This window comes from Protopterus annectens, chromosome 17.part0 (assembly GCF_019279795.1).
Source record: "Protopterus annectens isolate FY-2018-M chromosome 17.part0, PAN1.0, whole genome shotgun sequence".
NCBI lineage: Eukaryota > Metazoa > Chordata > Ceratodontiformes > Protopteridae > Protopterus > Protopterus annectens.
Genome location: NC_056751.1, coordinates 135,770,887 through 135,785,786, shown reverse-complemented (window position 1 = coordinate 135,785,786; position 14,900 = coordinate 135,770,887). Strand labels below are relative to the sequence as shown.

At 40.3% G+C, this 14,900-nt stretch overlaps 1 protein-coding gene across 3 annotated transcripts in view; it reads left to right on the top strand.

Moving 5' to 3' along the window:
- The window catches only part of FANCC (FA complementation group C), a 2,534,829-nt gene that overhangs the window by 2,104,084 nt on the left and 415,845 nt on the right, over positions 1-14,900 (top strand). The gene's annotated exons all lie outside the window — the stretch shown is intronic.

Below are 14,900 nucleotides of genomic sequence, written 5' to 3'. Positions count from 1 at the left end.
ATATGTCCTTGAATTGTTCTTCCATATTCTTAACTGTCCACATCTCATAATTTCTATAACCTTTTTACATCCTTCCCTTTTTTTTTTTTTGTTTCTTATAGGTTGGTACTAGGCTATCGTCCCTAGGGCCTATACAAGTCTAGCTATAACAATTCCCTGGCTATTTCTTCCCACAGTATTTACTTCCTGGACCCCTGTCTAGCAGGGCGATTGACTTGATCCCTGGGGTGAATTTCCGATCTCCCATCCAATCATCAAGGTTCCTTTTGAAGAGGGCCAAAGAGGTGCTCTGCTTGACATATATCGGCTGTCTATTCCAGTGTCTGGGGAGTCTCTGGGTCAGGAACCTATCCCTCCAGCATGTTTTGTTTATTGTGATGACAAGGTTTAGATCCCTGGAGCGGATTTGGATTCCTTCCCAAAGCACATGCAGCGGCTGGAAAGACCACAGCGATTCCTCACCCAGAGAATCCAGGGCCTCAAACATCTACCCTACACAGACTCCTCAGAGGTGACCTCTGTCTGGCATACAAAGCAATCTCAGACCCCGCCCTGATGGGACTGCTGCATATCCGCAAGTCAAGCTCCACTCAAATAACCCACACGCAAGACCTCAACCTGATCTGTGACATCAAAAGGACTTGTTGGCAGGACAAATTTGTGTCCCAGCGACTCCCCCTTTTGTGGAATAGACTTCCTCTCCATGTAAAGCATAGTACCTCATTAAAGAGTACCTCATTAAACCTTTTCAAGCACAACCTGGATAACTGGATGGGGAACAGAAAATACACCCCTGGGATTCCACGGTTTGTAAGGGCCTCAGGGCCAATAGCCTAGCAACTTCCTATGATCCTATAATTCTGACTTTCCTTTTTTACTCTCAGTTACCCACTCTACTTCATTAATTCTTTTTAGACTTTTCCTATCTTAACATTACTAGCTTTATGGTCTGATAAACTGTGTCTAATATACTTTAATTTTTTATTTAACATCTTTCTAAAAGCAAAAAATAGTCTATCTGTGCTCTGTATATTCCTCTATTATATGTCCTTGAATTGTTCTTCCATATTCTTAACTGTCCACATCTCATAATTTCTATAACCTTTTTACATCCTTCCCTTTTTTTTTTTTGTTTCTTATAGGTTGGTACTAGGCTATCGTCCCTAGAGCCTATACAAGTCTAGCTATAACAATTCCCTGGCTATTTCTTCCCACAGTATTTACTTCCTGGACCCCTGTCTAGCAGGGCGATTGACTTGATCCCTGGGGTGAATTTCCGATCTCCCATCCAATCATCAAGGTTCCTTTTGAAGAGGGCCAAAGAGGTGCTCTGCTTGACATATATCGGCTGTCTATTCCAGTGTCTGGGGAGTCTCTGGGTCAGGAACCTATCCCTCCAGCATGTTTTGTTCATTGTGACGACAAGGTTTAGATCCCTGGAGCATGTCTCTCTGAGAGATTGGGATTTCTTTAAGTCTAGCATGTCCAACGGCTCTGGGTTTTACATGGCCTTGTATGTTAAGCAGAGATCACCTCTGAGTAGACGATGCGCGACAGAGTATAGGTGGAGTTTTTTTAGACGGTCAGCATAGGGTATCTGCTTTAGGCCTGTGTTTCTTTTAGTGAGGTATTTCTGCGGCTTTGTTGTTGCAGATGTCTTGACAGGTACATACCAAGCGGGGTGTTGTATTCTATAATGGGTCTAATGAGGGATGAGTATAGTGGGACAATGACCTCCATTTTTCTGGATGACAAGACCTTAGTGATGAGGTGTGCTACATAGAAGGATTTCCTGGCTGTTGTGGCGATGTGGTTATCGAAGGTGAGACCACTGTCCACTTGTGTCCCTAAGACTCATATCACACTTTCGGTGTTTAGTGTACTGCCACCTGTGTGGTAATTCACAGGTACATGTTTTATCCCAAAGGGGATAACTACATTTCTTGGCATTGAGCTTGAGCCCATGGCTCTGGCACCAAGCATCTGTTTCTGTAAGGCCCTTTTGCAGAATATCCACATCATTTGGGGATTCAATAATGGCTCCCAGTTTGCAGTCATTTGCGAACTTTGTTAGCCAGAGTCACTTAATGTTGCCCTGTACTTCAGAGAAGAAGATGCCAAACAAGACCGGTCCCAGGACTGAACCCTGTGGTATTCCACTTATCACTTGTCTGGAGCTGGATTTGGAATCGGCTACTTTTACAGTGTGGGTTCTGTCAGTAAGCCAGTTGGCAACCCATTGAGCGATGTAGGGATTAATGCCCAGCCTAGTAAGTTTAAATATGATTCCAAGTGGGAGATGGTATCGAAGGCCTTGGCGAGGTCCAGATAGGCTGTTTGGACCACCTTACCCTTGTCCACGGCTATGGAGACTGATTCGAAGAAGTCAATCAGGTTCAGGAGACAAAATTGTCCATTCATGAACCCAAACTGCGTGGGGTCCAGTGTTTGAAGGTTGCCAGTCTCTTTGTTTATAAGTTCCATGATAATACGTTCCATGGCCTTGCAGATCAGGCTCGTCAGAATGATGGGGCAGTAGTTCCCGGGATCCAAGTTGGATCCCCCCTTGTCGAGTGGGATAACTGTAGCTGTGCTCCACTCAGTGGGCACGAAGCCTGAGGTGAGGCTATGGTTAAACATGACACTTGGGTGAGGTGCCAGTTCATTTTGTAGTTCATGTAGTACACAGCCTGGGATGTCATCTGGTCCCATGGATGCTGTATTCTTAGCTTTGGAGAGTGCGTTTTTTACATGTGTGGCCATTATTACCAGAATTTGTCAATCTTTCAGTATTGAGATGGGTCCTTTAGGGGGTGAGAGGGGGGTGAAGTTTGCACTGAATCGATCTGCCAGGATATTGGCAATATCCTTGAGATCAGTATATTTAATACCATTCTGCTGTAGCTCAGAGCAGATCTGACCATTGCCATTTAGATTCTTGACATAGCTATAGAATGCCTTGTGGTTGTCTTTGGAATTTTTGGCAATTTTATTTTCGTAACTAGCTTTGGAGGATTTTATGAGGGATCTCAGCTTCTTACTGAGGCTGGTAAGGGAGTTTTTTGCATCCTGGGATTTTCTTCTTTTCTGCAACAGTTTCTTCCTTTTGTTGTAAAGTTTGTTTATGGCAAGGGACCACCAGATTGGCTTCCTTTTTTGGGAGGAGAGTGTCTTGATTCTATTGGGGATGGCACGATTCATGCACAAGTGGATGTGTTCGTACAGTGCCTTAGTGTAGGATTCAGCAGTCGAACTTTCAGTTCCCGTCTGCATGGGTGCCATATAGTTTGTCACTTCTGACTTTGGTAGTATGAAGTTGGCTTTGGAGAAGTTTTTTATGGAGGTTTCCTTACTGAGGGGTGGGGGTGGGATGTGGATGTCAAGGGTGATTATCTTATGGCCAGACCTGACCATCGAGGGGGTGACCATAGGTGTGGAGCATCGATTTCCCATGTTGGTAATGACCAGGTCTAGGATATTGGAGCCCCTGGTGGGACTAAGGATTAGTTGATCCAGGGCGTTGGAATTTATGAATTCCAGGAACTGTTGGGCAAAGGAGTTGGTACAAGAGTAGTTTTCCTAGTTAATGGCAGGGTATTTGAAATCACCCAGTATTAGGGTGTTTGGTTGTATCTTAATATATTCCAGTATGTTTAGAAAGGTGTAGTGAGAATCTTGGGGCATGTTGGGGGATTTGTAGCAAGCTACAATTTGGATTGCAGTCTTACCTAGTGTTAGTTGCACCTGGAGAATTTCAGACGCATTTTGTTGGACAACTAGCCTGGTTTTGTGAATATACTTGGTGAATGTGGACACTCCTCTACCTTTAGTGTTTCGGTCCTGGTTTTGTGGCCGAAAAGTGTGGTAAGAGTTGTAGCCTGGTATTGCAGGGGTGCTCTCTGGAACCTTGAACCAGGTCTCAGTTAATGCACAGATATCAATGTTCTCCATTTTTAGGAGTGCCTCGAGAGAATGCATTTTGAGGTTTAGATTTCTAGCATTGAGTAGCATTACCTTCAGATTTTGCATGCTTGTACCTGTTACGGTGGTGGTTTTGTCCTTTGAACTTTGCCTAAAAAAGCAATATAGGGGTGGCAAGAGCCTTAAGTCTCCTTCTATAATAACTTTCAAAGTAATAGCATTATAGTTCAGTATTAAGGTAAACATATCTTCTCTTTCTTTACTAGTTACATATGCATATAATGCAATTATTCTATGGAGTTTATCTATCCATCTAACATCAATAAACATAATCCTGCCCATTAAAATTATAGTAACATCAAGCACCTTAACTGTCTTTTTCATAAATATTGCTATTCCTGAATGCAAATCTTGTCTTAAATTCCAGTATATCTCATTATCCCACAGACATTCTGTTTGAAATTATTCATCTTTCATTAAAAATCTTGTATCTTCTAGTATCATATCACTATCACATTTTTTACATCAGTATATAACAGCTAGTCTTATAAGTATGCTCTTAAAAAAATGTTAACGTTCAATGCTAATGTCCTACAATTACCATTATTTCTATTTAGTAAAATGTTTAAGGAAAAAGAATAAAACCTTCACCATTTTTCTTCCTTCATTTTCTGTGTGTTTAATCCAGTATTTTTTTTTTCTTTCTCTTTCACTCACTCTTTTACCCATAGAATTGTTCTTTCTTTTTTAACTATGTTCCAGGTTATATCTTCTCCATCACTAACTTCAGTACCTTCTTTTATATTTAATGCTTGTTTTTGTGTGTCATACATTTATCATTTTTTACTGTTTCTTCTGTATTTTTTGTACTTGATTTTGTCCCTGTTCTTCTTCATTTACTACTTCCATAACCCCTTAGTTTCATGTATTTCTACTGTCCATTCCTTACAATCCATCCCCCATGATCTACCGTATTGCATTTATAAAATTTTAACTCTCATTTCTTTGCATCATGACCTATCACACCACATATAAAGCATTTCCTTCTTGTGCAATCAACAAGTTATCTGATTTTCCACAGAAGAAACAAGTTTTGGGTTGACCTCCATATTTAACAACACCTTTATGACCATTTGTATTTATAATACGAGGGATATGAATTATTTTATTATTTTTCATTTTAGTACATTACAATCCCAACCCCAGTCCGTAATTCACTGTTGTTGAAAACTTTAGAAATGTCCACTACATCTTTATATATGCTATTTAAATGTTTTTTAAAGTGTCTTTTTCATTTCTATTCTAAACTGAACATGAATTTTCTTCTTAGTTTCTCTGAAAAAAACAATAAGTACATAAGCATTCCAGAGTGTACAGTCTTTCTTTATTTTCACATTAATTCAAACATTTTTCCATTTACTGACCGTTTTCAAAAATTATATCTCAAAAAGTTTCTTTGCTTATATGAACAAAAGCTCTTACCTCTACTGGATAAGCTCCTAAAGGTGAAATAACATTATCTCATACCCCATATCTTTCTATTTCTTGCAAACGAAGACGAGAGCAGGCATAGCAGACTGGCCAGTCATTAGACACTTTGATTGATTAATGTAAACAGAAGTAAACTAGTCAAAAATATGTGCAAATATGACAAAAAGTTATGAAGTGACAAACTGTCAACAGAGGCAGAAACAGCGGCAGTGATTGTATTGCCAAATAACTTTTGGACGAGAATAAACAGAGGCCACCTATTAGATTAGCAAATGGAAAAACTGCAAAAACACAAGAGGAACAATTAAAGAGGTGGCAAGAACATTTTGAATTTGTGTTAAACTGCCCCACACCAGATGATTTGCATGACGTTGGGAGTGATGGCCAAGTGTCAGCAATGATTCTGGATGTGAACTTGGCAGACGTTAGTGAGAGTGAAGTAAAGGAAGCCATAGCAAAACTAAAGAATGGAAAAGCACCTGGAACAGACTAGATACAGTCAGTCGCTAAAGTATGCTACATCTTCAGTGAAGTATCTCATGTCTCTTGAACAGCATATGGACTCAAGAAAAGCTACCCAATCAGTGGGAAAATGTCATCATCATTCCTTTACCAAAAAAGGGACATCTTAGAGACTGCACGAATTGGTGTGGAATCACATTCTTGTCATTCCCAGGCAATGTTTTCGCCAATGTATTACTGAATAGACTGAAAGGAGCAGTTGATGACAGACTCAGACAGGAACAGGCTGGATTTAGATCAGGTTGATCCTGCATTGACCAGATATTTGCACTCAGGCAAATTATAGAAAAAGCAACAGCATGGACAAAACCAGTCACTGTCAACTTTGTGGACTTCAGAAACGCCTTTGACTGTATATATAGACCATCAATGGCACATTTTGGCAGAATACGGGATTCTTCCAAAATTCATTACATTCTTTAAGAGTCTGTATCAAGACATCAACTGCACAGTTTGGGTGAATAATGAGTGCACTGACTAGTTTGTGGTGGTCACTGGTGTACGACAGGGATGTATACTGTCTCCCTTATTATTCACAATGGTTATTGATTGGGTCATGTGGAAAGCACTACAATGGATCTCGGATTCCGCCTTGATGGGACTGCTGCATATCCACAAGTTAAGCTCCACTCAAATAACCCGCACACGTGGCCTCAACCTGGTCTGTGACATCAATAGGACTTGCTAGCGGGACAAATTTATGTCCCAGAGACTCCCCCATCTATGGAATAGACTCCTTCTCCACGTCAAGCAAAGTACCTCTTTACCCCTTTTTAAGCACAATCTGAATAACTTGATGGGAAATAGAAAATACATCCCTGGGAATCCACCCATGTCCCTGCTGGACAGGGGCATCGGGTGCTGATTTGTCTATGCATGGGCTAAACTCTTGGCTAGGCTTATAAGGGTCTCAGGGGCAATAGCCTAGTAACTTCCTGTGATCTTAGTAACATAGGCATATATACCTGTAACCCGAACAAAATATTTCACAAGTAGGCAAGTGCAACGGCCCTGAGAAAGTATATAAATACAAAAAAGATGGCCAACACATTGTATGAGAGAATAATTTATTGAACAAACATACCAGTTTCTGCAGTGTAGTTACATTCACAATGATAATACAACTTTTTAAATGGTAATTGCACCAATCACTTCATTCACCTCTTGAATAATTCAAAACATAATATTTAAAGAAATACATTGTGTAAAGCTCATATAGCTCATATTTATATTAATACCATAAAAGCATGTTATAATCATATGAGCATATGTATTCCTATAAACAAATATAATGCCATACTATAATCAAGTTTATAGAAAAATATATATCTAGCAAAAAACTAACGGGTCTTGTTAAAGATGTTCATTTAAACCAGGTAAAAAAAGACCACCAAGCTTAATAATCACTGTACGTTCCTTTATGTTAAGAATATTATGCCAACCGGCTTTCATATTTGTACTTCCCATAATTTTATCAATAATGGTAAATTTGAAACTCGCTGTTGGATGCTGTATAGAATGCTTGTACAAGGCATTTGAGATGTTTTTATATAGGACAGGTAGCTTTCATCCTTCTAAGTTGGGAACTGCTGATTGAGAGCCCAGTGTCTGTTATTCTTAAAGTGTATTAGTTCTGGTTTAAACACTTGGGCTTTCAGGCCAGTTATTTTACATTAAGAAGGTTTGTGGTCTGCACTCTTGTGGGAGAAGAGGCTGGACTCTGCCCTTCTGAGCTGGGAATTTCTGGTTAAAGGTTTATAGTACCTGAATATTTGAACTGTATCTTACTGAAATTGGTACACCTTGTTTGCTGTAGCATAGACTAGATCCAGGCCTGCTGAATCTAGCTTTGTTTATATGCTTGTTGTTTGTTTGCTTGTTATTTCCCTGGAACGCTAATTCCACCTAATACGCGGCTTCTCAGTGCTTCTGTGGATCACTAGTGATATCTGCATTGCTTACTGTACTTAATTCCTTGTTTCACTTGAAAGAAAGTTACTGTTTGTCATTTTTGCATTTAAGTTACCTGTAACACATTGCACTTAAGTTACCTGGCACTTGCTCACTAAAGCAATTATATAAGTCAGCACTAAAAATTAAAAGCACTACACCCTCACTCCCCACTGGCCCTGGTTTTCAATTATTAAGGAATTCCCAATATTATTCTAGCATGTCCAAAGGTCAGTTGTCAATCTCCTCTCCAGTCCAGCTGGTGAATCTGGGAGTCTTGAGGCAATGTTACAACTGCCTCATGTACACAGACAACCCTCTCCTCTTCCCAACAAATTCCAACACATGTGAGAGATGCAACCATATAGCCAAACTGGCGGCTAAGCTCTCTCAACTCAGTACTGGCATAACCAGTCAGGAGGAGAAGGAAACCACACTCACTACAATTCCAGTCTCACATAGACCTACCACAACAGCAAACCATACACATAATCACACAAAAACATACTCGGAGGCTCTAAATAAAGATCTGCCAAAGCAGCAGAGACCTCCAAAGCAGACACCCAAGCAGCCTCTACCCCAAAACAAAACACGTGCAACACATATCTCACAAAGCCAGTGTGCCGAACAGTCACAGCCCTTAAGACTAAACAACACACCTGATACACTTGTAATAGGTGACTCTGTCGTCAGGCACACTGACGTCCCGCTCACCAGGCTGAACAAGGAGAGGGTCAGGGTGAGCAGCCTGTCGGGCGCTAGGATCCGCCACATAACACAAGCACTCAGGTTACACCAAGGCAAGTACAAATATGACTCAGTCATTGTCCATGCTGGTGTGAATGACCTGAGACGTACCTCCCTGGACTACATGAAAAGAGACATAAAGGAGCTCTCTGAGCATGTAGCCCAGGCCGGTATGACCCTGACCTTGAGTAGCATCTTACCCTCACCAAGAATGATGCCACAATATGAAGACAAGATGATCAATTTCAACAATTGGCTTAAGTACTGGTGTCATTCAAAGGGGATCCAATGCCTGTCAGCTTGAGATGATATGCTCGACAAGCCACGATGCTTCGCTAGGGACGGCTTGCACCTGTCACCCCTGGGCTTTCGGATATTGGCAAAGGCTCTTGCTACCCCCATAGTGCCTTTTTTAGGCAAGGCTCAAAAGACAAACCCACCTCCATAGGTATCATAAGGGATAAGAAACTAAGAGTGATGCTACTCAACGCCAGAAGTCTAAACCTCAAGATGCATGCACTCAAAACTCTCCTTAGCATGGAGAACATCAATATCTGTGCAGTAACAGAAACCTGGTTCAGGGCTCCCGAGAGCACCCCAGCACTACCAGGTTATACCTCATACCATGCTTTTCGGCCCCAAAACTTGGACCGAACCACAAAAGGAGGGGGAGTATCGATATTCATCAAAGATACCCACACCTCAAGGTTGGTGGCAAAGCACAAAGCATCAGAGACTATCCATGTGCAACTAACAGTGGGAAAAACTGCCTTCCAGTTTATAGCCTGCTACAGACCACCCTCCCAAACCCAGGAACCCCACTCGGCCTTCCTGAGAACACTGGAAAATATGAAGGTCTCTCCAAACACCATTATATTGGGCGACTTCAACTACCCAAACATAGACTGGTAGCATTACTCTAGCTCCAATACCCTAGCCCAAAGGTTCCTAGAATTTATACTCAAATGTTATGGAACAAATTGTTACCATTCCCACAAGAAGGGAAAACATACTGGACCTGATCATCACCAACATGGGGACTCTATGCTCCAGACCAGAAGTGTATCCCTCACTGGTAAGATCAGACCATAAACTAATCTCACTGGATATTCATATCCCGACCCCACCCCCTGCCCAGAAAACCACAGTGAAAAACTTCTCTAAAGCAAATTTCACACTCCTCAAAACTGAGGTGGAATCCTTCAAAGCCCCCGGGCCTGGGGAAAATACGGCCCAGACCGCAGAATCCTTTATAAACGCATTCTATGAACACCTTCAGGAATGCATGGATCATGCGATCCCAAATAAAACCAAGACCCAATCCTCCAAAGGTAGACGTCCTGTCTGGTGGACCCCAGCCATAAACAAACTATACAATAGAAGGAGGAAGCTACTAAATGATAGAGCAAAATCCCAAAAAGGGAAGGCATCACTGATCAGTATTAGCAAAAACTACGGGCACTCATAAAATTGTCAAAGGCCAGCTTCGATAGAAAAATTGCACAGGACACTAAGGATAATCACAAGGCTTTCTTTAGTTATGTTAGGAACCTGGGTGGTAATTCCCAGATATGCTCAGAATTAGTCCAAAATGACAAAAAATACACCAAACCCACAGACATTGCCAACATCCTAGCTGACAGGTTCAGCACAAACCGCCCCCCTCCCCACCAAAAGGGCAAATATCTATCCCAGCAGAGTGCTGCCCCCCTGACATCTCAGATGCTCAGGTAAGAGCCTCCCTCTCCAAAGCAAAAAACACAGCATCAATGGGACCAGATGGTGTCCCGGGCTGCATCCTACATGAACTCCAAGAAGAGCTAAACCCAAACATAAAACTGCTGTTCAATCTCAGCCTTACTACAGGATATGTGCCCAAAGAGTGGCGTACAGCAACAGTGGTCCCTCTCCACGAAGGTGGTGCCTCAACGGATCCTGGAAACTATCACCCCATAAGCCTGACTAGCTTGGTCTGCAAAGCTATGGAAAGGATCATCATGGACCTCATAAATAAAGATATTGGGGACCTACAAACACTGGATCCTACCCAGTTCGGCTTTGTTAAGGGCAGATCCTGCCTCTTAAACCTGGTTGATTTCTTTGAAACAGTCACCAAGGCCATTGACGAGGGGAAGGTGGTCCACACAGCCTACCTGGACCTCGCAAAAGCCTTCGATACAATACCCCACTCGGGCATTATAGATAAGCTCACCAGTTTAAATATAAACCCCTGTGTCACTAGATGGATTGCAAACTGGCTCAAGGACAGAACCCACATGGTTAGAATTGCTGGAGCCATGTCAGACTCCAAACCAGTTACAAGTGGTGTCCCACAAGGCTCAGTCCTGGGACCTCTCTTGTTCGGTATATATTTCTCGGAGGTACAGGCCAACACGGAAGGACTGTGGCTGACCAAGTTCGCAGATGACTGCAAACTGGGCACCATAATCGACTCTCCGGCCAACACAAGCATCCTCCAAAAGGGCCTCATAGAAACAGACAACTGGTGCCAGAGCCGTGGCCTCAAGCTAAATGCCAAAAAGTGTATAGTCATCCCCTTTGGCAAAAACAAAGTGCCCACAAATTACCACATAGGTGGTAATCCATTAAGTACAGAAGAAGTAATTAGGGACCTGGGGACCCAAGTTGATAGCAGTCTCTCATTTGACAACCATGTGGCCAAAGTGGTTAGAAAAACATTTTATATAACCCACCTAATCATGAAGGGATTCACATCTAGATCAGGGGATGTCATCGTGCCTCTTTACTCATCCCTCATCAGGCCCATAATTGAGTACAATGCCCCTTTGGGATGTACCTTACCAGACACCTGCAGCAACTGGAAAGACCCCAAAAGTACCTCACCAAGAGGATCAAAGGGCTCAAACAGATGCCATATGCTGCCCGGTTAAAGAAACTCCAGCTCTACTCAGTGGCATACCGCCTGTTCAGAGGCGATCTGTGCCTGACGTATAAAGCCATGTCCAACCCGGAATTAATGGACATGCTGCACCTCAGAAAATCCAAATCCCATCGAGCTACGCTCGAGAGACTTGAACCTCAGCACTGAAATAAATAGGACATGCTGGAGGGACAGATTCATAACCCAGAGGCTCCCTTCACTCTGGAATAAAATCCCAGTCCAGGTTAGGCAGAGTCCCTCATTGACTGTCTTCAAGAGGAATCTTGATGAGTGGATGGGAGATCGTAGGTTTACCCCGGGTATCACTTCTGTGTCACTGTTAGACAGAGGCACAGTATACTAACCTCAAAAAAGGGCATAGCAAAATAAATTTAAAATGGGTGGCGAAAGCCAAACACATTCTGGCTAGGCTTATAAATGCCCTAGGGCAGATAGCCTAGTATGAACCTATGAACCAATAATAGCACTCATGTTCAGAGATGCGCAATTTTAGTGGACTAGATGTTTAGCCGATTTGGGTTATTTGGAACAACAAATCATCTATGATTATGACCACAACTTATTTTTAGATGAAATTAACATTTGGAGAAGATATCTTGATGATTGCTGGCTCATTTGGAGAGCTGATTCTAGTTATCTCCAAGAATTTGTTAAATATCTTAAACGAAAATAAGTGGGGTATATCATTATGATGCTAAATGTATCTCTCTTTCGGATGTCCAAATAACCCGTTTAGATGATGGTACTCTGTCCAGTGATGTCTGTAGGAAACAATTCAGCTCCAGTAGTCTATTACATGCTTCGAGTTGTCACCCCAAACATATTCTATGCAATATTCCTGAATCTCAATTTTTTAGGATATGTCGTATCTGTTCTAACATGGAGACCTTTGAAGGTCAGGCTTGACCTTGTCATTAGGTTTTATCACAGAGGGTATAACCAGCATCAAATCATTCAGGCTAGTACATTAGCATGCACCCAGGATAGGAATAATTTTTTACAATATCAACAGCACAATTGTAACAATGATGTCATTAGATTTGTTACAACATATGCGTGCAACATAAGTAGATTTGTTAATTTTATCCATAAACATTGGAACATCCTTATGGCGGATGAACGGCTCTCAAATATGTTGAGGGATAGGTGTCATTTTTTCTTTTATGAGAGGAATAGCAATAGGGGTATTTTGAATCATTACAAAGATTGGTTTTACCGCAACAAGGTACTCTTGAGGGTAGGGCTCTTCTTGGTTGGATTCCTGGTGGTCATTGCACATTTTGTAGGTATGTCAACAAAACCAAGGAATTTACTAGCAGGAACACTTCCAAAATTTTCTATATCAATATTTTGGCTAACTGTAGTTCGGATTGAATTATATATCATGTAACTTGCACTTGTTTGGCCTTTTATGTCGGCCAAACATCTCATCCACTAAAATTGCGCATCTCTGAACGCATGAGTGCTATTAGAAATAAAAACCTCTCGAATGCTTTGTACAAGCATACAGCATCCAACAGCGAGTTTCAAATTTACAATTATTGATAGAATTATGGGGAATAGAAATATGAAAGCCGGTTGGCATAATATTCTTAACACAAAGGAACATATATGGATTATTAAGCGCTGTGGTCTTTTTTCACCTGGTTTAAATGAACATCTTTAACAAGACCTGTTAGTTTTTTGCTAGATATATATTTTCTATAAACTTGATTATAGTATGTCATTATATTTGTTTATAGTATGTCATTATATTTGTTTATAGGAATACATATGCTCATATGATTATAACATGCTTTTATGGTATTAATTTAAATATGAGCTTTACACAATGTATTTCTTTAAATATTATGTTTTGAATTATCCATGAGGTGATGAGGTGAATGATGTGATTGGTGCAATAATCATTTAAAAAGTTGTATTATCATTGTGAATGCAACTACACTGAAGAAGGCGTTTAGCCGAAACCGGTATGTTTTTTCAATAAATTATTTATTGTCTCATACATTGTGTTGGCCATCTTTTTTTGTATTTATATACACCTGTAATCCTATATACATTTGTATTCCATCTTATGTCTAGTATTGTTATTCATCCTTGGTCAACTATAGTATATTTTATATTTTTATATTGTCTTGACATAATGTACATATCCCTGAAAACGTGTCTTTACCCATGTTCCAAACAATTGGTTCATCGCATAATTTTTGTGTTTGCAACCTTTCTTCTTCTGTCAATGATCTCATTTCTACTAGTATAATATGGGCATCTAAGAAATCACAGCATTCCAAGATCCCAATCCTTCTTTTCATATTTTTCATACTATTAACATTTAAAGCAAGAATTTTCAACTTTTAGGTGAAGTAGTTATAGCATCTTTCTTACTCTTTGCCTTTTTTCTTTCTTTTGCTATTACACTTTTACATTTTCTTTTACTCTTTTTCCTATGGAATTTTTCTTTCCTCTTAGTACCTGCCAGTTCACATACTCTTATAAACTTCTATCAAATGTCTCTTCTTCCTTTTCTTTATTCCTTCCTTTGAAATTATTACAATGCCTTTATTCTTCTGTATGTCATTTTGTTTTTCTTGTTTTTTTATTTTCTGTGTCTTTTATCACATCGACTTATTAGATGGTTATCTTTCCCAGAAAAATATCAGGTTTTGGGCTGTCTTCTATATTTCACAAGTCCTCTATTGCCATGTATGTTATACTAGGAATGTGTATCACATTATCATTTACCATTTTTAATATAACCACACATTGCCATCTCCCACTCCACAAGCCTCTTTCATCATAGATTTTGGTTGCGTCCAACACATCTTTACACAGTCAGTAAATGTTCTTTTAAGTCTTTTGTTTTAATTTCAATTCTAGATTGAATCATTATTCTTGTTTTTTTGTTTCTCTATAAAAAGATTGTATTATATATTGTGGCAATACATTACTGTTCTTTTTTTGTTTGTATCTCTCTAAGAAGTTTTCCATGGCTTGCTCAGTGTCAAAAAATATATCGCAAATGTTTCTTTTTTAATAAGAATGAATGCTCTTACCTCTGTGGATGAAACATCCAATGGTGCAATCACTGAGCCCCAAACTTCATACCTTTCCAGTCTGTTTTCGTTTTTACTGCTTATTCTTACAACATATTTCTTTTTCATCTCCTTCTCACCTCCTCAACCTTTTTTTCTCCTTCCTTTACTTTCTGTGCATAGGATTTTCTTTCTATTGTTTCTTCTACCATTTCTTCTTCTTGGATTTTTTCTATTAATTCTCCCCAGGACACTGTTACCTCACTTTCCTGTTCACTTTGATTAATCATTTCTTTAAGGTAAACATCCCACAA